At 38.4% G+C, this 13,629-nt stretch overlaps 1 protein-coding gene across 20 annotated transcripts in view; it reads right to left on the reverse strand.

Annotated features, from left to right (window-relative positions):
- The window catches only part of RASGEF1B (RasGEF domain family member 1B), a 545,064-nt gene that overhangs the window by 324,061 nt on the left and 207,374 nt on the right, over nucleotides 1–13,629 (reverse strand). For 8 of the 20 annotated variants that reach the window (XM_072809895.1, XM_072809896.1, XM_072809882.1 and 5 more), the window contains one exon: nucleotides 8,075–8,154. The exons of 7 other annotated variants lie outside the window; for them this stretch is intronic. The gene's annotated coding sequence lies outside the window, so the exon portion shown is untranslated. Of the gene's footprint in view, nucleotides 1–8,074; nucleotides 8,155–10,694; nucleotides 10,778–13,629 lie in introns of all 20 variants that reach the window. 5 more of the 20 variants (XM_072809897.1, XM_072809885.1, XM_072809887.1 and 2 more) reach the window with 1 other exon arrangement.

A 13,629-nucleotide genomic window follows, 5' to 3' on the forward strand; every position in this document is an offset into this window, starting at 1 on the left:
TTACATAAATTCTTAAAGGGAACTACTCTTAAAAGGAGCTACCTTTTTTCTTTTTTTTTTTTTTTTAAATAATGAAGCTCAACCTCCGTATTAGTGGGTTCTGCAGAGAAATAGACCAATAGGAGGGGTGTGTGTGTGTGTGTCTGTGCGTGTGTGTGTGTGTGTGTGAGAGAGAGAGAGAGAGAAAGAGAGAGAGAGAGAGAGAAAATTTTTAAGGATTTGGTTCATGCAATAATGATTGCTGATAAGTCCAAAATCTGAAAGGGGGTGCCTGTAGGCTAGAGACCTGAGGAAGAGCCACACTGCAATTCAAGTCCAAAGACCATCTGCTGTCAGAATTTTCTGTTGCCAGGGCCAGCCAGTCTTTTTTCCTGTCCAGGCCTTCAAATGATTAGATGAGGCTCACCCACATTATGGAGAGCAATCTGCTTCACTCAAAGTCCACCAATTTAAGTGTTAATCTCATCCAAAACTGCCTTCACAGAGACATCCAGAATAATGTTTGACCACGTGTCTGGGCACTTGAGCCCAACCAAGTTGACACATAAAATTAACTATTATAGGGGCGCTGGGGTGGCACAATCAGTTAAGCACCCTACTCTTGGTTTCAGTTCAAGTCGTGATCTCAGGGTCATGAGATCAAGCCCTGCAAGTCAGCTTAAGACTCTCTCCCTTTTCCTCTTCTCTTCTTGCCCCCAGTTCTCTCACTCTCTCTTAAATAAATAAAATCTTAAAAAAAAATTATAAACTCAAACTGAAATATCCTATGTACTACACTGAGTACAATTACAGATGAGAGGGGAAATATTATAATTTCTATTTATATTTGTTATAATAGAATTGGGGCTGTTTTTCCAGTGAGTCCTTACAACAAAAGTTGCTTCCTTTACACCTTAGGAAGCAATCTCCCTTTGTGGTACAATATCTGAGGGAGATTCCATTCCATCTTCCTAAAAGTACATGATACATCTGCTTTCAAAATTCGAATTTAGCTATAAGAATTTTACAGTACTTTTTGAGTTTTTTTTTTTAAATAAAACCCAGCTTCTGAAACTGCTGATACACAGAAAAATCATATAGCCCCTTCCCGTCAAAAACAAACAGATTTTGCTCTGTTGAACTATATATTAAAAGAGAAAATAATCCAGGGCCAGAAGATATTACATTATTTTTAAACCTTTTGATACTCTTTCCCCCACAAACCTCTAAATTCATTCACTTAAATTTTAACTGACCAGGGGCGCCTGGGTGGCTCACTCAGTTACATATCTGCATTCAGCCCAGGTCATGATCCCAGGATCCTGGGATGGAGCCCTGCATAGGACTCCCTGCTCAGCATGGAGCCTGCTTCCTCCTCTCCTTTTACCCCTCACCCCGCTCATGGTCTCTCTCTCTATCTCTTGCTCTTACTTAAATAAACAAAATGTTTTTTTTTTAAATAAGATAAATTTCAACTAATCTTTATAGGGTTCATTGAGAGATCGGTAATAAGAGTGGAGAAACTCACTTTGAAGTTCACTGCCATTCACCCAGGAGCCAACAGGTGCTTTCAGAGGCTCTGGGGTGCAGGCTCTGAGAGCAGCTGCAAAGCCCTCTGGGAATACGGAGTGGAGTAGTGATAAAGGCAAAATTAACCTAGCAATTTCCTGCTTTGAGGACTTAAGTCAGCATTTAATCTCATTGGGATGTGGTTTTTCCTGTTGGCTTTTTAAAATTAAATTTGTCAAATACAATTCACCTAATCTTATATGTAGTATTCTTATTAGGGTATTACCATGTAAAATATATTATCATTATAAGACTATTACTAGGGCTAAAGCTCAGAAAAATAGAGCAATTACCATCATTTATACATCTATGGAGAGACAGTATGGCATAATGGAGAGAAAAGTCTAATAAATTTGATTTCAAAAACCACTAGTCAGGTTCAGAAATATTTCAGTATTCATGTTCACTTTCTCCCCAGCCAGGCATTTCTCAGGGCTTCTAACCCCAATTGCACCAACCTTTCTCTTCTCTCCCTCAGGAAGGAGGCAGGAAGCAAGGGGCAGGGGTTGCTTTTCCCCCACTCTGAGCCTAAGTCTGCCCTGGCAGATAACATGAGGCCTGGGGAGGACAGTGTCCCAAGTATGTTATCCCTCTAGTACTTTGTGATATTTATATATCATAGTAACGTGTTATATTAGAATATGTATCTGATGTAATGCAGATTTATTCTCAACCTTCCCTTTTATTCCTCCAATAGATAAGCCTTTTTTCTTTCTTTTTTTTTTTTTTTAACAAGATCCATGTCTTGTTCTTCCTTTGTATCCCTGATATTGAGCTCCACAAAGCTACGCACATAGGAGTTAAGTGAAGACAGAATGACTGACTGGGTTTTTATTTCTTAATTCCTGGCATAGGTGGATTGAAGTGAAGAAAAAGGAAGGGGGACAACCCCGTTGGCCCAGCAGTTTAGTGCCGCCTGCAGCCCAGGGCCTGATCCTGGATACCTGGGATCGAGTCCATGTCGGGCTCCCTGCATGGAGTCTGCTTCTCCCTCTGCCTCTCTCCTCTCTCTCTCTTTCTTTCTCTCCCTCTTTCTCTCTCTCTCTCTCTGTGCCTCTCATGAATAAATAAAAAGTAAAATAAAATCTTAGAAAAAGGAAGGGTAGCTGCTTAATTCAATGTGTTACTATGGTTCTACTAAAATGGATAAACAAGTGAAGCACACTGGCTGTTGTTTCCTGAAGATTTCACTATGGATATCAGGTACATTAATTTTCTAGGGCTATGAAAATAAGGCCCACCCACAGGTAGGGATGAAAAAGAATAAGGATAAGAATCAAGTTCACACATGATACTAAAAGTATATCGTGTCCTCCACCTCTCCTTTCTCTTTCCCTGGACTTCCCTGGAGAGGTTTAACTACTGAATCACCCATCTCTCTTATTACAGACTTCATGTTCTCTCTAGGCGCAGCCTTGGGCCATATCTGTTAGATAGGGCAGATACCTGATCCAAACTAAGCCAGTCAGAAGTGGAACCAGGAAAATGTCTGCGTGTAGTTACAGCTATAATGGTTCACTCTGGAGCAAGTATTCCTCGATGTAGCAAATAACCCATCTTGTGGACTGGAGATCAAAGACCACTGGATCCCCAGGGAAAATGCAGTTAATGAGCAGAAAAAAGAGGAGGAGAGACAGGGTAAAAATTCCAGGTCCAGCCTCTTCCTGGGAGCTGGCTACCTGCCCACCCTTGGTTCTATGATTTATTCCTGCATTCTCACCAATAATCATTTTTTTGTTCAGTCTGTTTGATTTTTGTTATTTGCAACCAAGAGTCCAAATTAATACAGAGAGGATCTATTTTGGAAGGGCAGAGGGGAAAAGGAGGAAATGTAAATTAGTGCCTTTGAGGATAGATCTATTCACTATAAAAATTATTTCTTTCCAGTGGAGTCTTTTGAGCTGACTCAGGCGCCTGGTATTTCGGTTACCCATACACTCAACAATCATTCTTATCTTCAGGTTTCTTAAAGTTGAAATTCGGTAATCCTGAGGTGTGAAAAAATTCTATACAGTATGTTCTTTTCCCTCTAGTCTAGCAGACGTACAGTTGCCCTCTGAGATTGTGCTACTTTTCCACAGGCCATAAAAGGATCTTCATTACTGCTGGTAGGATCACACATACTCTTTCGGGGAGACACACATCATGAATACGTAAGAGAAAAATTAGCATAAGAAATGTTACCCTCCCATGCTTGTCATTTTTTTTTACTTCTTTTATTTTATTACCATTTGCTTTATTCATCTCCTTTTCATGTATGTTTAGAATTCTCACTAGCATATCACCATTTTATACTTTCAATGCAATATCTACCATCCTCATTGCTCTGCCTTGCTGTTCCCATAGCATATACACACTTCTATATCTAACACACACATCCTGTAAATGTCTTTCTACTTCTGTGATTCACTCCCCAGCCTGAGACCTACTTATTGGAAGAAGCTGTGCCATATTGTTATAACCTCAGCGTCTCATACATTAGCTAGAAACAACTGTTGATGAAGTACATGGGTAAGTGAATGATGAAGTGAGTGAATTAATGACTTTGTACTATCCAGCATTTCTCATATCGCAGTCATACACTATAAATGCATTCTCTCTTTCTTTTGTTGTCAGAATAAGTGACTAGCATGTGCCCTGACTGAGCTTCTATAATTTTATCCCTTTTCATATAACAGTTCATTCTTGCCAAATTTTCTTAAGAGAGTTTGCTACTCTCTTGATGTGTCACCTTGGCCAGGCTAAAATTCCAGACATTCAATCAAACATTAGTGTAGCTATTACCATGGAAGTATTTTATAGATGTTATTAAAGTCCATAATCAGTTGACTTTAAGGCAGATCATCCTAGATCATCTGTGTGGGCCTGAATCAATCGTTGAAAGGCCTTAGGAGCAAAACTAAAGGCCCAGAAGAAGGAATTCTACCTGAGGACAGCAGCTTCATCCCCTACCTGGGAGTTCTAGCTACCCTTCCTGAGAGCTTGCCATAGGAATTTTGAACTTGCCTAGCCAGCTCCACTATTGTGCAACCAATTCCTTAAAATCCATCTCTTAATATATGTGTCCTACTTGTTCTTCTCTGGGTGAACCCTATTAATACAGAAATGATCAACAGACTAAATGCATAGAATAAGGCCATGAATTGGGAACCATTTTTCATTGCCTTAGTGCTTTCATTTCCTACCCTTTCTAATCAATGATTTTAGAAATAGTCACATATGCTAGCCACATGGCCTGAGAATAATTTAAAGATCTTTCAACATATCTTATTAGCACTGTATATTTTTGCATAGTCTTAAAGAAAAACAATCATAGTTTGTTAGATCAAACAAAAGCCTATTATTAATCCAAACATAACACACATTCTATTTACCTTTTCCTTTGGAATGTTCTGGGATTTTCCTTCATGTTCTCCCTACCCCACAACACACTGTGACATGTCCTTTGTTGACCCAGCCGACCATTGCAGGTAGTCCTACAGGGAAAATCTATGATAATATACTATAAGCAATGGTGGTGGTCTCCAATTTCTAATATCTCTTAGTCTTTGATATTTTTTTCTTCCTTCCTTCATCCTGTTTGCCAAAGGTTCCCTCATACAGTGTTCAAAAAGCTTTGTATGGCACAACAGTGTATCTGTAAGCCCTAGAACGCTTGCACTTTTCAAAATATGACTGTGCTATTCACTCTCTGAGCTACCATGTCTGCCATTAAATGTTTTGTTTCTTCATTTTTGATGCCTTAGCATTGTTTGCACTTTTCCACTTTTCATCACTTTTCTTACCCATGAGAGAGCTCCACAATGAAACTTTCTAGCTTTACAGATTTTCCACAGTGTCACCTGACTTGTCCACCTTCATTTTATAAGCTGATTACCCCTTCTCTTCATCATTCCAACAGAAATTCTAATATCTTGAAATTTTCACCTGCCAATTTTCCTCAGCTTTTTGGGAAAAAATAATTCAGTTGTTGCTGTGGCTGTAGTTTCAAACTGCATTCACCTTAGATTTCACATCTATTGTTATTTGTTGTAGCATGTAACTATTATTGATTACATTAATCAGCTTCCTCATTTTATGTCCACATTATAAACTCCATTTGAATGCTGTACTTCAATTCCATATTATGGCCAACTTATAAGTAGTCAGCTTCATATATCAAACATTGGCTGTTTTGAGACTCCATTTTTTTTTCTCAAGATGTAGATTAAATTCTTCCCCCAAACTGTCACTCTTATAATGCAGAAAGATGTATTCCCTTAAATGATTTTTCTATTTTAGATATATTTTGAGGAAAAAGTGCATGAAGATGCTTATGAACCGGGAAGCAGCCTTCACTAGACACCAAATCTGCCAGGGCCTTGATCTTAGATTTCCCAGCCTCCAGAACTGTGAAAAATAAATGTTTGGTTTTTAAGCCACCCAATCTATGATATTTTCATTATAGCAACCTGGATGGACTAAGGCAAGTGGGTTGGGTAAGCTAAACCAGAAGACATAGAGGAGAGCAGAAGTCCAAAATCCTGATGGGAGAGGTAGAAAGCATGACCAATCTAGAAAGGTGTGCAAGTGGTGGTTGAAATCAGATATGAGGCTGACTTTGAGGAGAGAGTGAGGACAAGCAGTCAGAATCAAAGAGGAGGGTGCCATTGGTAGTCCTGAACACTATCAACTAGCCTTTGCAGCTTTTGTTGATAGTTGGCTCCATATCAAAATTAGGCTAGGTGAAAGTTGGCACATGCCCTTCTCCCATGGCTTTTCCCCAGGCAGTAGGTCTTGAGACCACCCTGGATATGCTGGATTGCACACACTGGCATGAGTAAGTAATTGTTGGGATGAGTGGTGGGCTGAGGCCCATATCAATCCCTGGAATCAGATATTGGAAGGCACTCTTGGTCTCTGTGGTGGTGAAGTCTACTCCCACATATTTTTCTTCTCTTAGATTCTGAGGGCTACACCAAGAATTGGAGGGTGAGGGTGAGGGGGGTGTGGAGCAGAATTTCTGAGGGGCAAATGTGACAAGGAACAGTGAAAGCCAGGGTAGGTCCATAGCCACAGGATAGTGAAAATGGAATGCCATTAGTTCTATTGATTTTAAATAGTTCTAAAGAATAGTCCACCATATTTTGTCTGGGACAGGTTCTGAATTTGTACAGGAATATAAGGTTTCTTCCATGTAGCTTGGTTTTCTGATGCTTAGAGTATGTAAGAATTAGGCACTGAACTACTTCTTGACATAGAAAAGGGTGTCTGACAGATCTTAAGTAACTGACAACTTTTCTAGGTACCTTCCAGATATTGAAGTTGTGATAATAATTGAGGTGCAGCAAAACAAAATTGGAGGAGAAGCTGCAGAGTTTTTTGTATGGAGGGAATTTGTAAATAATTATACATAAATTTAGCAGTGTTGAGATACATGGAATGTAAAGTTGTATATAGAAGAAGCTACATTCCTTCTATATTGGATTTAGTATAAGGATAAGGAGTAGAGGATGGATGGTTCCAGACAAGCAGGATTTTGAACTGTGTCTTCTAGATTCATGACATAAATATATATGTGGAATTAAAGGGTCAAATTTTATATCAATTGTAAAGGCAGGAATTTCCCTAATGAACACAGTACAGCTAATTATTATGTGCTGTGTTCTGCCATCTTGGTAAGGATAAGAATCTTCATTGTGGCCATGGAAGGAAGGCAGGTCCATGATGAAATCCTTCAAATAGCAGTCTATCAGTCCTCGTGGATTAAGAGTGGATCTATTCTCCCCATGGAAGAGGAAATGAACACATTTGGTGGGCAGCTAGCCTAGCAGTTTCCATCATAAATGGATATACTTTTCATATTGAAAGTTCAAATATGATGATGTCTTACAGGTAATGTTCAAATCATGCTGGTTCCAATTCAATCACCTTTAGCAGAAAATCAGTCAGGGTCTGGACTATTAGGGCTATCTGGGAATCTGGGAAGTTTTTCCTGACCAAGTATGCACAAGTGCTATCATGGGTCTTCATAGACTCAATATTCTGTTTGGGGGAGCTGGTCACAATGGGTATGAGTATCTAGACAAATTGCCCCAGGGTGGCTCTGACATGTATCTCTGTTGAAAAGCACTACATACACATACAAAAAATAAATAATTAAGCACTGCACAAAGAAAATGGCAGCACCTATTCAGGAATTTCCAAGTATTTAGATAGATGACTTCTAGTTGTCAATCTCTGAAACCAATGTGAGGATGGTCTTCAAGAGACAGCTCACAACTTGAGTTTAGGGCTTATTAGAAGACATTCAAGTCTAGTTCAAGCTCTAGTTCTAGATCCAATGACAGCACAAGGCCACATTATGGGTGGTGTAAAACAAAGATCCATGAGGGAAGTGCCACTGTTTTCCAAATCCCTAGCAGTGGGGACCTGGGAGCAGTATCAATTACATGGGGGAGATTGAGTTAGGTAGCAAACTCAGTCCACTTAACCAGGGCCAGTTCATAAGAAAAAGAACTTTGAGATGGAAACGCATCATACATACCCTTAGCTCAGTGGTTTTCAACTCTGGCTGCACAGCAGAATCCTTCAGAGAGCTTCAAAATTTGTCAGTGCCCAGGCCATCTGCCAAAACAACTGAATCAGAATCTCAGGGAGGAGAGATATGCACAGGAATCTCTAGTTCTGCCCTTTCTCCTCAGGTGTTTCTAAGACACAGAGAGTATGTATAACTCTGCCTTACCTTCTAACCTCAAGAGCAGAAACATACACCACTGTGCCTCCTAAATTTACTTCTTTGTGTTCTGTGCCTATCAGCATAGGCATCTGCTGTCCCCTGTGCCCATGTTTATGTCTTCTCACCCAGGCCTGTTTAGCAGGCACAGTAGAAAAATGAAGCAGAAGTAGCTCTCTACCCAGATGGGTGACAGAAAGCCCAACCTCCCAGGAGGATTGTGGTACCAGCCAAGGAACCAAGTGGGGGTGGCTACCTGTGGTGTTAGGGCCTAAAGAGGAGTGAACTGACCTGGAAGAGACCAGAGCTGGATGAGAAAGCTAAACTAGCAGCAGTGTAAGAAAGAATCGGGAAGTGTTGACAACCCAAGGAGGGCTAGAGGTGGATTTCTATCTCAGTGGAGATACAGAGTCAGGAATTTAAAATCTGTTAGATGAGAGTGAGCTGTAAAACAAATATGTCTGGATCAAACATGAAAGCAAATGGGATGGGGCTGGCCAGGGTTCCATGCAGTTTTCTTTAATGTTATCTGTCAATGTATGATTTATATTACAGGTGTAATATAAAGAATTATATATAGAATTATATTTATTATATTATATATTATATATTATATTATATTATATTATTATATTATATTATATTATATTACAGGTGTAATTCAAAGAACTCAACATGGGGCAGTTACATGCTGAAAATGCTAGAAATGTACTCACAGCCACCTCTAGCTTCCCTATATTTACCTAAACTTTTCTGAAATCGTCTGAATATGCCCCACTTCCCAACAAATTGCCTTCGACAGCATATGTCCCATAGCCTTCTTCTAGTTAGTCTACTGTAAATGTTATTTCCTTTACTGGACTGTGAACCTCTGACAAACAACAATTTCACCTTGTTCACCTTGGTACATTGTAGGCGCTCCATAATCATATATGAAAGAGTGCTGTAAAAACAAATGTCCAATGTGCTAGGAATGAAGAAAAGAAATAGCTTGGAGAGTCACTGAAGACTCTGACCCAGAAGTAACCGGTGATCAGGGTCCTAATGAAGAGCCTTCCTGGCAGAGTAGAAGGACAAAGTAAAATGAACAGAAGCATATCTAAGGACAAAAATGTGTAAGAGAGCTCAGACAATTCAAGTGGCTTGGCATTACCAGTGCTATTGCTCCTCTTTCTCTTACTCTAAGACCGTAAGGCCAGCAAGGCTTTTGGTACGTGTCTCTACCTTATGGTGGTAAACTCTCATCAATTTGCATTAAAATATCCTTCCACAAAGGTGACCCAAAAATTCAAATATTCTCATTCTTTACCCCTAAAACACATCTCATGACTGCATAGTCTTAGTGAAATGACTTCCTGAGTCATATCTATACCCTGCTTACCTTTGGTTGTTCCCTATAGTAGCTAAAATTCTTCTTTGTTCTTAAATAAAAATAGTGTTCCTCCACTATCAAAAGTAGAGTGTTACTATAAAATATCTTCTAAGCCCAAAATGGTATAAAGAGAAGAAGCAATTGCCACTTCATAAAACTGAAAGTCCTCTTCTAATTTTCTTTGGTTAGAAAAAAAAAAAAAAAAGACACTAATGTAGGTCTTTCATAAAAGCAAAATGGAATAACATGAACTTTCAGGTGGTGGGGAAAAACTTGTCCAGGTCTGCAGATAACTACATTCTTCCATGCCAAGTCCTAAACATATCTGTAAGTGGAGCTGTTACATATCACAATCTTCCACCTACTCATTCTGCTATTTATCCAATCTCTCTAGGAGTTAGTGTTTTGGCAAGCTGAAATAGAAGAATAGAAGATTCAAGAAGTTCTGACCAAATTTCCCTTCATTCACTTATTCATTCATCAAATGTAAACAGAGCATCAACAGTGAAAAAAGGTGGCCCTAGTGGGTTTACACTTCTTTAAAGTCTAAATTTTTGGCAAATGCTTCAAGGTCATGCTTTTAAATACCTTATTTAAAAGCTCTGAACATGTCTACAAATTCACCCAATTTTATAGGGGCTGCTGTTCTTTTCCAATGTATAATGTGCAAACACTGTCTGTATTACTGTGGCAATAAGGATCTTAAAAATTGCTCTAGATTTTACAAGACAAATCTTCATATTGAAAGTACAAAAGAGATTCCTATATTACCTGGAAGTCTCCAAACTACATCTACATCGTCGCTTCCTTTATCATACAAACAAATTCTTAATCATCCCTAGTTGCAGCAGCAGTATTGGCAAGAGTTGAAAACAGTCTACCTGCTGTCTCACTGGGGTTCTGCACTTTAACTGTTTAGTACCCACGTATTTGTATACTTTGTAGTCTTCAAATTAACCTAATTACACAATCATTGAGTATGAGTTATGTGCTCACTTCATTCATGCAAAAAGCATTCATCAGGATATTGCTTTGTATCCTCATGTGGTAAAATTATACCTTGGATCCATTCATTCCTTTATCCATCATTCAACAGGCATTTATTAAAAACCAGCTCTGTTTCAGTGTCCAGTCTGGATGTGCTAGGAAGAAGAGAAACAACAGCATTGTGGTTCCTGCCTTTGAAGAGCAAACAGTACACAGTGTTCATCACAATTTGATTCATGAAGAGGGGCACCATGCCCAGCTCTTCTCATTAGTAAAGCAAGAAATTGCAAAACAAATTTCCCGCAGTCGAACCTTCCCTCTCTCTTCTTCCCTTCACAAAAACTGCACAATTTTTTAAATCTTCTCCTTCTGTCTTCCCATGGACTTTGCAGAAAGCAAATATGGTCTTCTTTCTTCACCCCTCCTTCTTTTCCTCCTCTCCACCCTCATGCCAGAAAACCCATTCATGCCATTCTAACAGATGCACTGTTTATCCACACAAACAGTTTTATATTGGGCGTAAATGCTATTATAGCCATATAACCATTTATCAAATAAGGAAATAGATGCTGAAATTAAGATACTGCCCCCAAACCACATAAATCCATGATGAAACCAAATCGAAGATCTAGGTCTTTTCACAATGTCATGCTAACCCCAATAATCTCTCTTGAATCAATCTATATTATTTTTCAATGGCATATATAGCTAATTTTTATAGAATCAATATTATTTCTGGACTTTCATCTTAAAATATTTTTATTTTATTCCTGGGCTTTCATCTTAAAATATTTTTTCTAAAAATATATATATATATTTTTTTCTTTTTTTATTGAGAAGATGGCAGAGTAGGAGGATCCTAAACTCATCTCCCCACAATAAATGGAACTAGATAGCATCCACATTAGTGTAAAAAACCTAGAAAATGACCCAAAGACTGGCAGAACAGATTCTCCATAGCTAAATGTAGAGAAGAGGCCACGTCAAAGAGGGTAGGAAGGGTGGAGACAATGTTGGGAGCTAAACAGACTCCAGGGATTGTCCACAGAAGGGAGGGGTATGGCAGACACAGAGAGGGCAGAGGAACAGACCCCCTCACCAGGCACCCCAGGAATGAGGGATACACACAGGGATGACAAATCCCTACAACATTGGACTTTGAAAAGTTCACAACTTCTTACAATCAGTGGAGCTTCATACCTTGAGCTTTAAAAATCAGTGGGTTCAGCTCCTAGAATGCTGGGAGGACAATAGGAAATTGAGTCCTGCCTTTAAAGAGACAACACAACAAACAATCCCACAGAGATAGCAGGAAAAAAAAAAAAACAGTTACGTATAAGGGAAACCCTAAAAGTCTACTGGTTGGTTTTTCAGCAGAAACTTTGCAGGCCAGAAATCAGTGGGGCGTGATACATACAAAGTGCTGAAAGAAAAAGACTTTTAGTCAAGAATACTCTATCCAGTAAGGCTATCATTCAGAACAGAAGGAGAGAGAGTTTCCTAGACAAAAGTTAAGGGAATTTATCACCCCTAAACTAACCCTACAAGAATGTTAAAGAAGACTCTGAGTGGAAAGGAAAGACTATAAGTAGGAATAGAAAAAGTAGGAAGCACAAAAACAGTAAAATTATATGTATAAAAATCAGTCAAGGGACTCATAAAATTAAAGGATGTAATGTATGATACAATATACCTAAAACATGGGGGAGGAGAAAAGTGAAGAATGGGTTCAAACTTAAATGACCATCAATTTAATATACATTGCTATATGCAGAAGATGTTAAATACAAACCTAATGGTAATGACAAATCCAAAACCAGTAATAGATATGTTAAAAAAAAAAAGACAGAGAGAGGAATCCAAGTATATCACTAAAGAAAGCCAACTTATTGTGAGAGAAAACAGCACAGGAAGAAACGAAGAAAGAAAGAACTATAGAAATAATCACAAAAACCAAGTAATAAAATGGCAATAATATCTATCAATAGAAATAATCACAAAAACAAGTAACAAAATGGCAATAATATCTATCAATAATTACTTTGAATGTAAATAGACTAAATGGTCCAACCAAAAGACATAGGGAGACAGAATGGATAAAAAACAAGACCCATTATATTCTGCCTACAAGAGATTCATTTCAAACCTAAAGACACACGCAGATTGAAAGTGAAGGAATGGAGAAACATTTATGCAAATGGATGTGAAATGAAAGCCAAAGTAGCAAAATGAACCGGACAAAAGAGACTAAAACAAAGACTGTAACAAAAGACAAAGAAGAACACTATATAATTATAGAAAAGGACAATCCCACAAGAAGATATAACAACAGTAAATATTTATGCACCCAACATAGGAGCACCCAAATACATAAAGCAGCTAATAACAAACATAAAGGAAGTAATCAATAGCAACTCAACAACAGTAGGGGACTTTAACACCCCACACCCCACTTACATCAATAGACTGATCATCCAAACAGAAAATCAACAAGGACCAAGAGGCTTTGAATGACACATTGGACCAGATGGACCTAACAAATATATTCAGAACACTCTATCTTAACACAGCAGAATACACATTCTTTCCAGGTGCACATGGAACAGTCTTCAGAATTGAACACATAATAAGCCACAAAGCAAGTCTCAACAAATTCAAAAACACTGAAGTCATATCATGCATCTTTTCTGAGCAACTCTATGAAAATAGAAATCAACCACAAGGAAAAATCTGGGAAGACCAAAAATATACGGAGGTTAAATAACATGCTATGAACCAATAAATGGGTCAACCAAGACATCAAAGAGGAAAACAAAAAATATATGGAGACAAAATAAAATAAAAATACAATGATCTGAAACCTTTGGGATGCAGCAAAAGCTGTTCTAAGACAGCAGTTTATAGCTGGGATACCTCAAGAAGCAAGAAAAATCTCAAATAAATAACTTAACTATATTACCTAAAAAAGCTAGGAAAACAAAAATGTCCCAACCAGTAAAAGGAAGGA

The sequence above is a fragment of the Canis lupus genome, chromosome 33, assembly GCF_048164855.1.
Source record: "Canis lupus baileyi chromosome 33, mCanLup2.hap1, whole genome shotgun sequence".
NCBI lineage: Eukaryota > Metazoa > Chordata > Mammalia > Carnivora > Canidae > Canis > Canis lupus.